Below are 18,161 nucleotides of genomic sequence, written 5' to 3' on the forward strand. Positions count from 1 at the left end.
ATTCCCTCCAATCACTTCTGTGGCCACCCTTGCTGCATTAGCCAAGTGCCTCCGTTTTGTTACACTCAGAATCTTCACAGCACACCGGAGATGTAGCTATTCTTGTTGTCATTTGATAAACGGAGGCCTGAAATAGAGAAGCGCTCAGAGAGTCCGTGACAAAATATGAACTGAGCTTAGCTCCTGTGCTTCAACCCTGTGGAAAGTCTTGTGTACCAGAGATTTTTTGAGTGTACTGAGTATCACATGCCTCCTATGTCTGCACCTCCAAAGATACTCAAACCATCCGAATCCACATGCAGCTAGAGGTCTACATTCCCCATATAAATCAGCACAGAGAGGAGGCCTCCTAACTTAGATTCTCCCAGTTTTCTCTCTGGAAAATCCTACCATATGTGCTGTGGTTGGGTAGCTGAAATGTTGGGCAACCTGATCCTGAGTTTTGGGTGGTTAAACGTCACATGTTGTGGCTAAATACTGAGGCACTGCAGTCTGGAAACTTGAATTTTAATTTAGTATTTCATTGGTGGAACATTTAACGCACATCTCTTGCAGTACAGAGATTATGAACTCTGTTATTTTTTAAAACAACATATTTTAGAGTAACTACTTCTCCAAGTCAGAGCTATTACTTAAGATGTTCATGTGAAATTCCCCACTCATTGTTTACTATGGACAGAAACTCCACGACCACAATCTGGAAATGCTCATTCTTAGGCCCAACTCCACTGCTTCTGGTGATGGCACTTTTCAGAAGATATTGGAATAAACAAGGTATGCCCCGTCAGGAAGCTCAGGCCCTGCTCGCTGGAGATAAGGGTGAGACCCCGTCATTCCCCCTCATAATCAGTTACAACAACAGCCCAGAACAGTGGAACAAGATGCTTTAATGCAATAACTGTCATTGCATCAGCCACTGCAGCACGTCACCTATATATGTTCTACATTATAGGTAATGAATGTCATTTTTTCTGCCTTCCTCAGAATTTATTGGAAGAGAATTATGTCAGGAAAAGAAGCTGCCTTACACAGGTGCAGAGAAGCCTCTCCATACCTTTCTATACAATGAAACCCAAGTAACAATGGTGCACTCCTCAGGGAATTTCTGAAATGAAAGGGACACCAGGCTGTAAGTATATTATGTCCCCAGGAGAATTTCACAAAATCCCAAAATATTCCTCTCTGCTGCTAGAAAGATTACTGTGATGTGATAACATAGGAAGTCCTCTTACAGGTTATAAACTAGTTAATAGATGGGAAACAAAACGCAGGAATGAACGGCCGCTTTCCAAATAGAGGGAAGCCACTACTCTGAGTTGGGATCTATGTTACTCAGCATCTTCTTAAATCAGAATCCCTTCATTCACTCATAGTTAAAACTAGAACCAAGTGCAAAAAAATAGCAGACCTATCTCACAGTAGTGACTAAATCACTGATAAAATGGCAATTGAAATTTAATGTTGCTAAAAAACAAAGTAAGGCACATGGGGAGAAAATAGCTTTTACTATGCCTGCATAATGATGATCTATAAATTAGCTATAGCCTCTCAGGAAAGAGATCTTGGAGTCGTTTTAAATAGTCCTCTGAAAACCCCATCTCAGTGTTCAAGGGTAATCAAGCAAACAGCTGTGATGAGCTCATTCGGAAAACAGAAATAACAGCACGCTGCTGTATAAATCTATACTACAGCCAGTGTCTGTATACTCTACATTTATAATATTCCTGCAAAACGGACAGAGTAAAAAGAGAAAAGGTATACACCCCAACTTTTCTATGAGGAGAGAGCTAACTGCTCAGGGGTTTTAGTTGGAAAAGAGACAACCAGTGTATGAAGCAGTACTCAGGGTAATAGGGGCGATTCTTCACTGTTTCTCATGAAACAAGAACTATGGGGCAGCTAGTTTAAAACAAGCACAAGAAAATACTTTTCCACATGATTTGTACTTGTAAAACTCATTGTTATGAGATGGTTTTGGATGCCAAACATCTAGAAAGACTAAAAAAGCAAGTGTTTTTGAAAAAACCTTGAAACAAGGTTGGCCAAAGTGTTTTGGATGTATTTGAAGTTCAGAAAGGCCCTAAACCTCTGCCTCCTTGAAGATTGTTTACTTTGTTAATGAAATAATCCCTGCCCTGTTCTTGAGTCTTTCTCTAAGCACCTACTAGTGGAAGGAGTAAAGTACTGGGCTAGATAAACCTTTGGTTTAACATATACTGCGGCTTTTCATATACTAAGGATTCTTTCCCCTTGGTTAACCGAAGGTCCTTTTGAGTCAAACATTGGCACTCTGTGCAGCTTTTAGATTGTATTTAAGCAAAAGGTTATGTCATTCTTCTCATCCCGTTTCCCTTCCCAACATGTACATACTGTTGCAATCTAACAGAGCTGGATAACTTTTCATAGCAATCTTGGTATCAGTGAGCCCTTATCCTTATTTATTGTAAGTTATTAATGCTCTTCAAGAAGACTGAACTGGGTTGGGGTTTTTTTTTTACTAGCTAATGGTCTGTCCCAGTAGAGCTACACTTCAGGGTAATACACACTGACTTAGTCTGATGCAATACTGCATGATGTATGCTTTGTTACAAGTATTCTTAATTAGGTATTTATTAACAGCAACCTGCCTAATGAAGGTTCTCACTGTTTCCAAGGTAACACAGCTGCTACGTTACAGTCCTCCTTTAGAATGTTACTTTCACCCTCTGACCAAACCAAAATTTTGCCTCTTTCATGAAGTACCCAAAAGAATCAAAATAATTCATTATTTATCTCACTTTTTAGAAAGCAAAACATCTGGTAAGATAACAAATTCAATACTGTTTGCCCTTATAAGGAAACAGAAGCATGTCTCCATCCTTTGCTAAGCCGCACAGTTTTAGCTTCTAGAGTGAGGTCAGCTCATAACCCATTTGCCAATTTCTGTTTCCTTGTCATCTTGGTTTGGGTTTCTATACCTTTTTAATGCTCCCCTAGCAAACAGTTTTCTAGAATTACTTTCCAATTTCTTTTTCCACCTCCTCCCGCCACCAGATTTCGACACAATTTCTTACCATCATAATCACATGGAGGAATTTAACTGTATGGCCTACAGAAGCTACTTCTGCCCGGTCTACATTCAGGTGTTGAACCTATTCCATGGAAATGCCTCAAGGCTTGCTCAGTTTTACCGTCACCTCCTTCTTAGCCTACAGAGTCCTCCTGAGACACTGCTTTATTTCACGTGAGCTTTGGAGACTAAAGCCATCTGTCATGAAACTGCAGGTAATACTTAGGGCAAAAACATACCACCTCCATCACCACTGTCTATAGATGTCAGCAATGAAATGGCTCAGACACAGTCCCTGAAGTTCAGTTCATGCCCCAGTCACACCTGCACCAAGCCTGCTCTCACTAATGCTTCCCCAGTTGTCTACAGTGACTGCCAGAGAGTGAATGCAGCCAGTGGAGCAGTGCACAGCAGCAGCATGTCCTCTGGTCCTTCCGCAGATCCAGTTCCGTAGATTCCTGGGCTTGAAGGTCTAAAAGGAGCGGTGACCCCTCTAATCTGGCCTTTTTTATAGCACAGTACAAGAATTGCAATACTGTGTTCTATTTTATATAATGGTTTCACTTAGATTTAACCAGCATGTTAAACGTTACTCTCCATGAATAAAACACTTCTGACCTGAGGATTTCAAGAATGTAGAGAAGCTACCACTAACTTTGCAGTCTGCCAACTTTAGCATTAGTTTTGCTGAATCAGTATGCATCTTATCCTCCCTCCCTGGTGCCTGTAAGCCTGCAACATATGCTAAACATGCTGCTTTGCCACACTTCATCCTGTTATCAGCAGCTTCTCATCCAGGTTTCTCGTCCACCAGCATAACCATCCTCCTAAACCTCACTTAACTAAAACCTGGTGACAGGGAAATGGCCAAGAGAGACACAGCATATGGCAGAAGTGCCCAAACTACCTTTGCTGCCAGAAACAATCGAGCCCAGGAAACAGAGATTTACGTGCAGGGTAATTTACTCTACCACGAGGCATTACAAATTCATTTGGACTGAGGATTGTGCTGCCACAGCTAGACTCTCATAGCTTGTTTACTCATCTAGAGTGCACTGCTCTGTAATTTGCAGGTTAGACCAGGTGAAACAAAACTTGATCAAAATGTCTGAGTCTCTGGAATACAAACTTTGGGATGGTTAGCTGGAAAGAATACTAGTTTATATTATGCATATTATATGTATTTGCATTGGATGTCATTAAATGTGCATGAGGAAGTGATGTGTACGACAACCATGAGGAAAGGTATTTTCTGCATAGCAAGAATCAACCCTTTCTACTGCAACTGGAAACAAATAGGAAGGCAGTGCATAAAGAAACTAAGTGAGCCTGAGAAACTGAGTGAGCATAATATCACTGACACGATATACTGTGTATTTTAGCTAGTGGAAACAGCCTTGTTCTGTGCCAGCTAATGTTTGAACAGTTGTTATAGGTAGTCACAAATACAGTTCTTTAAAACAGATTCATTCATTCACTGAGACCAGAAGAAAACACTGAGATTATCTAGCATAACCTGCTGGAATACAGAAACCCTTTTTGGTCTGATGTGGAATTACAGATAAATGCCAATATACCAAATCTTAACAGTGTGCAAGCATTCTTACCCACTGTTTTTGTAGCTCTATAGTTAAATGTTTAGAGATTTGAAGAGTACATTAGCCCACTAAGGGTCAAATGCAGATTCAAGACCGGGCTGAGTTTACTCAGTGCCATTCTCTTATGTCATATCTCAAACCAGTGCTCAAGCTCTCTTTTATCCCCCTTTTTTGGAGACCTGAGTGGTTCCAGTGGAATCTGTCAGACTTCAACATTTATTATTCATAAGGCATGAGGCTGTATATCACTGTAAAAACACTTATCTTAGTGTCCATCCACTTTCTAAATGAAATAACTGTGCATCTGTAATCTTATGCCTAATTTGCAAAACCATTTTTACATCCTAAAAGTATTGCAATAGAGCACTTAGAGTACAGAGTGTATGTTTATTGATAATATAATGCTAGTTTATGCCACTTGGGCTCTGATTTCGTCCTCCGCCGACAGCAATTTGTATAATTGTTTGATAATAGCATGCAGTATCTTACAGCTTAAGAACCGGTCTCATTCAAATTGGACCAGTCTCTAATCCTCTCATTCACCCACAGCATAGCTGTATTTTACTCACATCGTCTTTAAAAATACTACTTAGGTAGTGTTAGTCTAACACAGAATGGGATAACAGTGTTTAAAAAAAAAGTAAGAACTATGTGCTAGAAATTAAAACAAACATTTAAGATTTTGGGGCACTGAGAAAGGGAGAAAAAATCAGTTAATGATACTTTCTACCAACTACTTATGCAGAAAGCACTTGAGATTTCTAATTTCAGGCTCCATTCTGCAAGCAGTTTCATCGATAGAAACCTAATGAAATAAATACAAGTTTGTAATGCAACATTACTACTGACACCTTCTTTACCTACAAATCTGCATAAAAATACTGCTAGGTATTTCATTTTGTGTGACTGAAATATATAGACTTGACAAAAGACCAAGTGTGTTTGAAAATCTTTCTGAAACTGCAGAACCTCCTATTAAAACAAGCATAATGTTCACTCCCTTTTTCATGAGAATATTTTAGAAGCTGTGCAGATTATAGAGACTTCCTAGTTTTTTATGAGTAATGTTAACACAAAATGCAGGAACCTTAGAGCAAATCATGACACCTACATTTTAACTGCTTATTACTATCAAAATAAATCTCTTGTAAATTCAATAAACTACTGAAAGATATTTTGCCATTCAGCTCTAAATTTTAGCTCTCACCAGTAAAACCAGTCAATAACTGTGTAAAACTTGTTTGGGTTGGTTTTTTTTTTTTACACTTTGGGGGTTTAGTGGGGGTTATACTTTGATTAACTCTAGAATGTGTGATATGTGCAATTATCCCAAGCTGGGGGTGACATTTTGTTTGCCAGGGTTCATCACCGAGTGATTTTAATTTGGCTGATAACAGACAAATTATAATAGCTTGTGAAAAACACATGAACCAAAAATTTCTTACATATTACAATGAATAGGATTAGTTTTAAAAAAAATACCACACACAGAAGGAGTGTGCTGCATATTGCCTAATTCGTGCAAATGCTGGGCTAATTCTTTTGTGGTCTGTGGGTTTAATGCTAATATAACAGATAGGCAACATTATGTTCAGCAGGACCGCACAGCACAGCATTGACTGTTATCGTCACTGATTCTGAAGAACAGTAGAAACTGAGGTTTAAAAAAGCCTGACAAGGTCATTTGTCTAATCCTTTTCTGGTTGGTGGACAGAAAAAGACAACCATATTTTTTTCTCCCTCTTCTCCAGTGAATTTGAGTGTAATGCTTGCTCTCTCATATCACACTCAGCCTTGACAGGAGTATTCAGTGGAGATAACCTCAAATATGCAAAGAGCTGAATTACAATTCTGTCTCTCTGGTTTCTAAACCTCAGCTGTCAGCTTTGATCTTTGACTTTTGAGAGCCTATTCTGCAAAACTGAATGTGCAGTCATATATGGCTTGATATGAGAGTATTTGGCATGATTTCAAAGGTAGAAACAAATGTTAATTTTTTAGAATAAGCAAAATACAAGTTCAGGAAGCTGCCATTTTTCAGTTTAACTTTTCCTGACCTTGGTCGTTTCCATAGAGGATGCCTGGAACAGGCGTTCCTTAGCTGCAGTTTCACAAATCCAGACATTCTAAACTCTGAGCTCTGCCAGCTTCAATCAGTCATAAACTTCCCCCTACTATGGTGATACTGTGTTATGGCCTAAAAATAGGGCTATGCTTCCAGAAAATGAGATAGCATTAAAGTTATGAAAGTTGATAAAACAGATTCCAGACACTAACAACCTCAAATGACAGTAAGAAGAATCCAGAGGTTTGCACACACAGACGATTTTCTTCCTTCTTTATGAGATACACAGGAGACTGGAGAAATTTGTTTTAATTTTTCTGGCATCCTGTTTGTGTGAAATGAAGAAGGAATGTATAATCTTACTGTCCTACTGGGGAAAAACAGGGACCAATTCTGGGGGACCTTGAAATCCTGATCAGGAGAGGTCAAATGCTAACTGATAAGGCAGGTATTGGATGTCTGAAAAAAAATAATCTCACAGATATTTGAAACTGTCATCAGAAATAAAAATTTAAACAAAGAGTGGAACAAAGCTTTGTTCTCCACATAATTTTCAAATCAATTCATGAAAAACAAATAGAAAGGATCTGAGGTTTTAGTATAAATATCAAATGGAACAGGAAAGGTCTTCAAAAGATCATGCACCTCCTTTTTTTTTTTTTTTTTTGAAGACTGCTTGAACAAAATCTTCATCTAAAAGCTATAAATAAACTCCTGCACAGCAAGTGCTTCATAAACTGGAATAGGGTCTTATTATGGGAAAACAGAGCCCATAAACTAATTTAATCTGATCCCAGATTCCTTCATGTCAGAAATCAAATTCATATTGCTTTTAGTAGAGAAGGGCATAGAACTCTATTGCTGACAGGGAGAAATGGGGCTTATAGGCAGAAACAAAGACAAGATCAGTCAGTTTTTAGATTTTTTCTTTGCTAACAGCAATGAGGACTGTCACACCACATTCGGAGCACCAGCAAGGTCTTTGGCAGTAGCAATCGCCTTATTTTGCCAGTGAGATCTGTTCTAACCAAGTTTAGACAACACATTGATAGCAACACAAGCAGCTGGTCTACTTTAGAATTCCCAGTGGAGGTGGAGCGGCTCCAGTGCCAGCCTAAGAGTGTAATGGGGAGTTTGCCAAAAAAGGCTAGGTTAGGTACGGTCTTCAGAGGCTGCACATAAACCACACGTGACTAAATCCCAGCAGTTAACTGCCAGGAAGTTTATAACCCAGGGAAAAATAGAAGACAAGTCTCCTGACATAACCACAGGATTTTCTCACTCTCATAGAACTTCAGAAGGAAAACTGATGTTGTTTGATGATGCATTGCACCAGAAATAGGTCAGAGGTCATCAACCACAGACAGAGATAACCCAGTGTTTCAGGGTAATTTGAATCTTAGGAAAATGTTATAAAGGGAAACAGATCTAAGCAAGCCAACCCAAGCCATCGCACAAGAAAACAGAAGGTTTAAGGCAGAAATAAAAAAGCTTTCTCTGCATTAAAGTAAACGGATGCCCTGATGCCATAGGTTTTAAGATTATTTTTCTTTAGTTTAGTACTTTTGAGTGAAAATACCATTCCTATCTACGCAAATTTTATGCATAACACTTCTGACACATTCCTTGCACTCAGGTAATTTTCTTCACAGAGGATAGGAACTGTGTTTATGTATTCAGAGGTACTCATGGCCTTATTAATTAATAAATACAGGAAGAAATACACAAAGCAATTTCTTTCCTCTTTGTTTTTTTCCTAACATTTCCCCAGTGTAAAATTAGCACAGTTCTCAAAAGTGGAAATTCTATGAAATTGTTTAAATGCAGTACAGATCCTCAGGCTTTAATCTTGTTAAAAGAAAAAAATAAAAGTGAGGGAAAGGTGGAAGAATACTTTTGCATCAGCCTCTTTCTCAGGAAAATTCTCCACTTCAGTTCAAGTCAAGAGAGCTAAGGTTACCAACTTCTTTTTCTTTGGCCAAGAGCGGTTTACTTCAACCTGGTCTGGGGAGGTAGAAATAAATAGCAAGCAACATACACCATCAGTTTACGGAAAAGGGATGAATATCCATTTGAAACATAGAACCAAGGCAGCACATTTGTCATTTTCAATCTGTGGCACAAGGCAATTTATGTTTTTTCCTTGGACAATAAAGTTATTTTGTTCTCACTAATGCTGTTCTTAGCTACCCAGGAATGCACACGTAGGACTGACCAGGAAGCATGTACCTTCCTGTTTCACTGGCTTCTGAACTTCCCCTACATTCTCTGTACTGTTAGTGGCACCCTTTGTGAAGAGCTGCGCCTCTGAGAAATTTATGCTATATAACAGAGAAGATCCAGAAATTCAAGCCTTACTGGCATCAAAGCACTTCATGTAGTTGATGTCTGCGATGCATCCTGTGTCACAGAGTCACATAACATCAGAAATAAAATTAAAATACATATCATAAAGGCTCAGACACAGCTCTAACTCTCTAGAAATACAGCAGACAATAGATGGAAGTTCAAACACTGTTATACTGTGCACACAAAAGCAATAGATATCATTAAAAGAAAAAATGACATTGAGAAGGTTACCTTTTTATGGTGGCTGGTGCTGAAATACATGGTACTTTTGGGCATCTCCTGTTAATATAGGTCAAAGGAGGCAGTGAAACTGCAGCATAGAAATGTAAGAAGTGCAATAGCTGTGCCATAAAATGAAACACAGAAGTGTAGTTTTATTTACAAGCTTATATTAGAAGTATATGTGGATGAATGAAAACCGAAGAATCAAATTTGTTTTCTCATGAAGAAAAAGAATATTGAAATACAGGACACAACTAAAAAGCTTCAGAAAACATCTAAAAGACTGGCAGATTTAGAATTAAATCTGGGCACATTATTTAGATTTAGCTCAAGATCTACTCAGTCCCGAACAAGGCTTCTAGCAGATGGATGGCAGTCTAATTCAACAGACATGACTGAAAATTCAAAATGCCAGTAAAAAGGACAACTCAGGTATGACGCTCACATCCGTAGGGTAATAAGGAATATGGATACAAAGCTCAAAATCAAAGTCAAGCAAATAACACAAGAAGCCTTACATCCTGTGATAGCCGGCACAATCTAGGAAAACATGTCACAAAGCATATGTAGGAAAAGAAGCAAAAAATCTAATACATTATGGCATTTTGCAAGGGTGCACCAGCAGAGTGCACATCAAAAAGGAGATGATGAGGGCCTCATTAAGTCTCATTAATTCCTCACAGAAGTTGTACCAGGAGATGAATGGACATCAGCGAGAAAGCAAATGGAAAATGTATTGCTCTGTGCGCCAGTGTCCAGCTTAAAACTATTGTATTGCCAGAACTGCAGAGTTTCTAATAAATTGCCCCTAATAATAGAAGGTAAGCAATAGGACCTAGATCTCACAGTGGTTAGCTTTTCCCACAGACATAATATATTAATTAGGCTATATTTCTATAAATTATAACAGTGTCAAAGGAAAAAAAGCCCCAACTTTTGGATTAGAAGTAACTAATGTCCTTGATCTTACTAAGGAAGCCACACTCAGAGGCAAAGGGAAAGCAAAATAATTCAGGTTATTATGAAGACATCTTTGTAGAGAATATAGAAGTCCTCACAGAGTATAGAAAAGAGATAGAGAAGTTCAAGCACTTCACATGTCATGCCTCCAGGAAAGTTCCCCTTGGTCTAACATAGCATGAGACAAGAACCAGAACGCATTATTTTGGGAGTCACAGAGCAAACAAAAGAACCAAAAGAGCAAACGCATTTAAACATCATAGAAAAAATATTCCACTTAGGCATGGATTCCAAAGAATTCAGCAAATATTTAAAAAGGGAGTGTGTCCATTTCCTCAAAGGGAAGGAACACTCAAGGAACGTGGCTGATGCCAAGGATTTTTCTTCACTGAATGCATTCTCAAAGTCTTCCTGGTACACCTGCAATAGCCTATCCTGAAAAGCTTCACTATCCTGAAAGTTGTATCTCACTTTTACCTTTGAGAAAAGACTAAATAATATTTTTATTTAATCCAGTATTCTAATGAAATCTCCAAGGTTTAAAGGTGCAAGAAAGTGACGAGTTAATATGGTAATTAATGACTACAAAGTCAATTTTCCATTCCTTTATAATTTGGACATCTTGCACACTTCAGAAGACTTCTAATTGCATTACTGATGATGAATTTTGAATGGTCAAAGCATGCACATGTTGTGCACATTTTAGTGCCTTCAAGGCGAACACACTAAACAATTAAAGACTTTCAAATAAATACTCTTGCAAATTTGAAAGCTAAGCCATAAACTACATTACTAAGTTCACTGTATTACAGCAGATTAATTAGTCATGCAGTAGAGTTTATGGGTTCACAGACAAAGACAGACAATGCATCATCTCTGCTAGCAGCAAATATGAAGATCTGAACCTCAAAGAGAACTGATAGTATTTCTTCTAAAAGATGCAGCAGGTTTTACAGCAGTTGAGAAAATAAATACAAATGAGAAGAGGCTTCATTATCTACTGTATTAATTTATTCTTCAGTCCAAATGTTTTTTATACCATCCTGATATCCATTCTTCCATACTAGGTATAAACTAGACTATCAGAGCAGAGGAGACAAGTTTGCAGAGATGGGGATAACTATAGGGAGGATAGTCTCTTTGTGCTAATAATTGTAAAGAATTTTCCTCTTTAACCAAATGAATACAGATTAGACTATTAAGCAGTGCTAGAGCCTCTCTACATAAAAAGACAGCTGGTTTTTTGAGACAGTAGTTTGTGGCATGCTGTTGACTCTCAGAGTGGATTTATGTAAATAAAAGTGGATTTATCCCCTGTGCATATTCAAAATTAAAGTTCTTCTACTGAGAGATAGCCACTGATATTTACTGATATCTGGTCATATCTACTGATATCTATCTACTGATATTTACTGCATTTTACTCCTAACAGTAGCAACCAAAACTCAACTCTTCCCCACCCTATTTCTTAATCAACATGATTGCATCTTATAGTCCCATCATTTATGCCTACATAACCTTATCCACTCAACCAAGTTGCATGAGCTTTAGGGAGGAATACTTCAGGCACTAGAACATTGTTTTAGGTCTGAATACTACATTAATACCCATAAGCATTAGAGACAATTAAGTTTTTCTATCCAAAATGAAAGAAAATCAAAACTAGTAATGAAATAGTTAACATCACCATAGTTCATCATCATCTTGCTAAAAACTTGCAGGGTTTTTTTTTTTTGGCGTTGCTTCTCCCCCACCCAAGTAACCAGCTGAGGCATTACTCAGGAATTCAGAACTCAGAGCTCTTTCGGAAACACCTCTGTGCACAGGGGCCTAAGCTAGCTGCTAAAACCAGTGAGGCTGCCCATAAACTACACATTTTTAGTTTAGTGGTTGGACTCAATGATCTTTAGGGACTTTTCCAAACTTAACGATTCTATGATTCTATGATTGTATGAACATCCCAGTCTTTCTTAAATATAAATGTTGGAGAGTCAAATTAGGTCGAAGTGGGAGATTAATTAAAATAATTTACTAATTTTAAGAACTGCAATAAAAATTGACATGTTAATTGGCTGTAAACTTCATTTTGTGCCACATCTTGTGCAGAAACGTTCAGTCTAATGCCTCCTTTGTCTCCCTCTTGGTCTTTTGCTCAGTCAGTATGCATACAAACTCTGTAAACCAATAAAGCTCCCATATGTTTGAACTTCAGCTGCATGGGACAGGATCTATTATCAGGAAACAGCAACTCCCTCTAGTGCCAAAGGCGCTTCCTCCTTCACAGCACACTCAAGTAATCTCCAGTGAAAATCATTCTTTGCTGATTAATATTGTGTTCTTGTTATAAAGTTGCATTTGGGAGTCTTCTGTTACTGGGCTTTGTTGTATCTGCTAACACAAGTGTTCATAGGCACTAAAATTTAATTAGAAAAAAACATTTCTGTGCTTGCAGATCAGGACACTGTTGGGCATTGATGATTTTTTCTTTGAAACAAATGATGTTAAGCATGCTGAGAAGCTTTGGTTTACATACTCAGACCCTATCAGACTGGCACTAAAGCCGGCTAGCTGCCACTTTTGAAAGCTGTTTCAGAATCCCTGGCCTTTCACAATTTATAGCAACTGTATGATTTTCAACTAAACAAAAAACATTGAAATAATTCACAGTTACTCTGGATGCTAAATTTGTCCTAAATGTCAATATTCAGGAGGTTAATATGCATAGACTCTATCACGGAATAACAAAACAGGGAGTCGGAACACCCTTGTGGGAGTTTTTAACCTCTGCAGATAAGATAAATAAAGCCCTACGCCCTTGAGTTACCCAGTTCCACGGGGGACACTCCATGCCAGCTTGGTATGCTGATAACAGGGTTTGGACGCTGCTGGTAGTGTTAGACTACATACTGTACAGGAAGGTTACAGAGATTGTCACACTCAATGCAGAGAGGCTTTGCACACTTTAGGGTTGCACAGCTTGCGTTCTTTTCTAATGCACAGCACTGAAGAGCACGAATCCAAATGGTAAAGGCAAAAAACCAGCCCACTGCTGGTGAGAAATAAGATTGCATCTCATCAAAGGCAACCAGAGGCAGCAGGGAAGCTGTCCTACCTCCATCACAGAGAGGTAACTAGCCGGCTGTGCTAGACCTGCCCTCCATCCTGAATCTTTCCACCCTAAGCACTATGGGTGGAAAAGAATAGGAAATGGGGTTTATAGAAAAAATCTTTCTAGAAACTCCTGTTACAATGCTCTAAAACTTAGATAATGATCTGATGTCCAGAAGTATGTGTTTTTAAACCTTTATAGGATTACTTATTGTGACCTACTATCTAGAAAAAGAACAAACACAGGGAAACAACTGGCTCCTCTGCTATCTTAAGGTCAGAAGCTGAGGTACAAGCCACCCCTCCTGTAGTGTATGTGGTGGCCACTTACAAAGCAGACAAGCACATGGCAATATACATGCTCTGTGCAGATCCATAGCAGCAAGGTATGTCTCTGTATGTTGCAGCGTGGCAGAGTTCTGTACAGTGCACAGGCTAAAACAGCACAAAGCATATGGAGAACCAGGGTCTCTACAGTGCAGATAGAAGGGGTGAAGACAGTGGGGCCAATGACATGTCTATTTCAGTGCAATTATGAAGTACAATTTTTTTTTCTTACTTTTTCCTGGGATCACTGGCACCCTGTGAGTCCCATATAGTAAAACTCCTGCAGACTGTATGGCTTTACACAACTGATACCCCACAACCTGTTCTTCATCAACAACCAGCTTGGCTTGGTACTGAGCTCAAAGGCTCATGAACTCCCTTCGTGCTATGAAGAACCACCCATTGTGAGAATGTCACCCGAGATTTAACTAAGTCACCGGCCTGACTGCCCAGGTGGAGCCATGGGACAAGGTGATCCTCTTAGGTCTTGCAAGAATCTCTTAAGGCAGTATTTCTATGTTTATTATGTATTTTGTGGCTAATGAAACACTGGCTGGCATAGTTGCTGGAGTTTTTACATCTTGCATGAAGAGTTAGTAAGCTGCATTTTACTGAATACCTTTGCATGGCATGTAGATATAACATGTTATAGATACAGATTTTGTCTATCCTACCCGATTTACTTTTAATATGTTCTCACATAGTAATAGAGTGATTTGCTCCAATTCTACAACAAGGGAATAAGCAGATGTTTTCAATTCCAGTCTTAAATAGTTTTGTAATCTGGAATAATTTGCTCTTTGTACATACCTCCTTGTATGAGTAAGTCATGTATTAATTGTTACTTCTTATGGCCCTAGTCCCTAATCCTGCATAACTTTAGTCAAATAAACTGGTTCTGTCGCTGCTCAGATGAGCGAAGTCAGACAGGAACAAAAGTAAATTGCCCTTCTGCGGAGCTGATCTTTGTCCTGTCAGTCTTGCTGCTACTCTCAGCGATGCAGGATTGGCACAGGTTCATGCACATAACTAAGAAAACAGTTATGCATTTGCAGTGCTAAAAGTGAATCTTATATAAGCTTATGTCATTATAGCTTTTAAAACTAGCATAGAAAAGTGTTTCTAGCTTTAGCTGTCAGGAAACAGCAAGAATGAGCTGCTCTGCAAAGGAAGGTGAGGCAAGAAGAAGAGCCAGGGTGGCAAGCAGATGGGAGCAATGCCCTTCCTGATACAGGTGTGGTCCCACACTACCCGAGTAAGAAGAGCAAAGCAGGTCTGGTGACAGTAAACAGGTTCAGCCCAAAGTCCACTGATGGCCACACAACTCTGCAGACCCCTGGCATGCCCAAGATCAACCCAGGGAGACAAGTCAGGAAGGCAATAACAGGGTTGGCAAGGTACAAGGCCAGGCATCACATACATGCAACGTAGTTCAGGCAGGAACCAACAGCAAGGCCTGAGCTGAAATGCAGCGCCTGAGCCAATGGGTGGAGTCCGCATGGATGGAAAGGCTCATCCTGGTCCCATCTGAGGTTCCTCACAGCTCCTTGTCACGACCTAGTTGTTTCCAGAGCATCCTGAACCAACGTTACACAGTTGCACCACACTATAGGTGCCTGCGAGCAGAGGCAGCCAAAGCTTGGGAGATGGGGAAGGTGTTCCAGAGGAGCTTTACAGAAAAAGATGGTACCGGCTGGTCAAGGCAACTAGAGCCTGTTGGCTCACTGAGGTCCCTGATAGCAGCTTAGTTAAGATGTTTTGTAAAAACCTTTTAGCTACTCATTTCCATTTAAAAATGGAGTACCCTTCTCATATTTCTTACTCTCCTTGCTACACTAAATGTTCACAAGCCCATACACACTAAGGCTCTCATTTTGCTTAAAATGAACCAACAGTTACTTTCTGATTTTAGTACTTTACATTGACTGTTTCACAGTGAATTTATATTGTTTATTGTTTCACAATGTTTACATTGTGAAAAACACGTTCCATGGTTCTCAGTTCAGTTTCTCTTGATAGAAAAAACAGTTCACTGATTTGTTCCAAAAAATGACAATGACATATAATCAAATTTGAATGCAACAAAAAAATCAATTATGGAACTTTATACAATTTCACATAGTCTATGTCAATAAAAGCTATTAAACAGTAACAAACTGACTTTCAGACACAACTATTGAAAGCATCAGCTAAGCATATAATTGATCTAGCAGGAATAGCTGGTCACAATTATTTCTAAAAATCAGTCAATATGTCTTTCTACAATAACTTTAAATGTTTTCTTCAGACTGCATAAGACTGAATATCTGATATATGGAGAGAAATAAAGACATACATATCTAGGTCAACATTCACCATGTTAATGGAACTGCCTTCACTGTCTCAATCCTTATTTTGGAAATCCTAAACTTCGCATCTTGTGTTACTAAAAACTTGTAGTGAAATCACTGGGACTGTCTTTCCAGAAGCTTTCAATCTGGAAGTATAGCTGTGTGCCAGTTAAAATTCATTCTAGATGTAGTAAAAGTCGCCAGAGCACAGTAGAGAGAAACTGTAGTGATCTATCCTTATTCCAGATCATTGGACAGCGCATCAGATTCCATTATGGATGAGAGAACTGTGCGATCACTTAGCTGTACTTCCCATCATGTGAATGACGGTTACATCCATGAACTTCTGATTCCATAATTCAACTGATCAGACAGTCATTTTACATCTTGACGAGCTAGAAATAGTTCTTAAGTCCAGACACTTCTTTACTATCAGATCCTTCATTGCAACAGTGTATTGGTGCGCAGTGCCCCTCCAGAGTTGCCCAGTGTCAGCACAGACGCTAGCACACAGCACTGTACCTAACAATCCAACAAACCAGTAGTAGTAAACAGCAGCCCTAAGAAAATACTGACTATTCCTTGTTAAGAGCTTGCAAGCCCACTCAAAACTCTCTTACATTAAAATGTGGATGCAAGGATGCTAACAAATGTGCAGCCGATCTACAGTCGTCTGTGGCATCACAGTCATAAACAAAGAGGCACAAACCATTCCACTCCAGTTAAAGCACAGTTTTCCTAACTGCAGCATTCCATGGGATAATGGTACATGCAGAGAGAGGCCTGGTATTCTTTTTGTTCCTAGCTGAGAACAGTTATGTCACATGGACACTAACGAGCCAGTGCAGTTTATCTAAAGATCCAGATATTAATGTCATTGCACTTTCCCCCGCCTCCACTAAACAATCCCCTTGCAGTCAACAGACTGCAGGAAAAAGTTGACCCATGATCCAAACCTTTTCTGACTAATAACTTCGCCAAAATTTTATGTAGAATTCAATTGAACTAGGGATAAACAGTAAATAATTCCAATTCACTCCTCCTAAACCTCAGTTATATTCTGTATGTGCTTGATAATAACCCGGTGTAGCTCTAGTCCCGTGGACTGGGGCTGTACAGGAGTGAGAGACTCATTTTAGAGTTTTGTAAGGGAGCCGGTCACTGCAGTGCCTGGAAGGCAGAGCAACTATGCGAGCAGAGCGGGACATGGCTGCTATAAGCACCAAGAATGGAGGCACTAGTTAATCTCTAGCATCTGTAAGGGTCACATCGGAGATACTGATCTATGCTTTGCAAACTGAATGCCTTATCAAAGCTGACTGTTAAACAGTGGGGAACTAGGCCTACATTCTTACACCATCACCATTCTCCTAGCTTCCAAAGACAAAGGCCTTTGTGATTGTTTGCTTTGCAAAGGAAAGGTTAGAAAGAAAGCATTCCCTGCATGCCATCAGAATGGTTCAGTGAGTAAGGTGAGATGAATACTAGTTCAACTTCAGGAAGATAAGAATGGAAGATAGAACAGAAAGGAAAGATTTGAGGCCATCTGCTTTTGGAAAAAAAAAAAAGGAAAAAAATTCCACATAGGTAGAGCAAAGCTTGCCGTTATTTTTTTCTTTTGTAAGGAATATCTTCTAATACTGTTTTTATATAGGACAGAGCAATGACAAGCAATTCTTCTAAAAATAGTTCTCCGCTGCCTAAAGATTGTAGGGAAGAAACACTTGCCTGACAGACACCTGTATTTCCCAAAACCAGTTTTCACAGTTTTGTGTATTGCCCTCAGCCCACATAACTCTGTCTCTGTTTTATATTTAGACTCTCTACTCCAGAATACAAATCTAATAGCAGTAAATTGCTTAGTCAGACATTTGACTTCTTAGGCTACGGGCCGAGACAATTGTTCAACAGACACTTTAAGCTAGAAAAAGCAGATAAACACAGCTAATTCTCCTGTTTGATTTTCTGCACAAACAACATGTGTGTCAACACAAGGTGGGGGAAGAAAGCACAGAAAGGGGAATGAGCAACTGGAGGAGGATGGCCTTTTTACTGAACCAAAAGATATATCATACTATGACATCAAGTAATAATGATGCAACACAAAAGCTAATGGAATAATTTGTAACAAATGACCATCAGAAATAGGTTCC

This window comes from Phalacrocorax aristotelis, chromosome 2 (assembly GCF_949628215.1).
Source record: "Phalacrocorax aristotelis chromosome 2, bGulAri2.1, whole genome shotgun sequence".
Classification (NCBI taxonomy): Eukaryota; Metazoa; Chordata; class Aves; order Suliformes; family Phalacrocoracidae; genus Phalacrocorax; species Phalacrocorax aristotelis.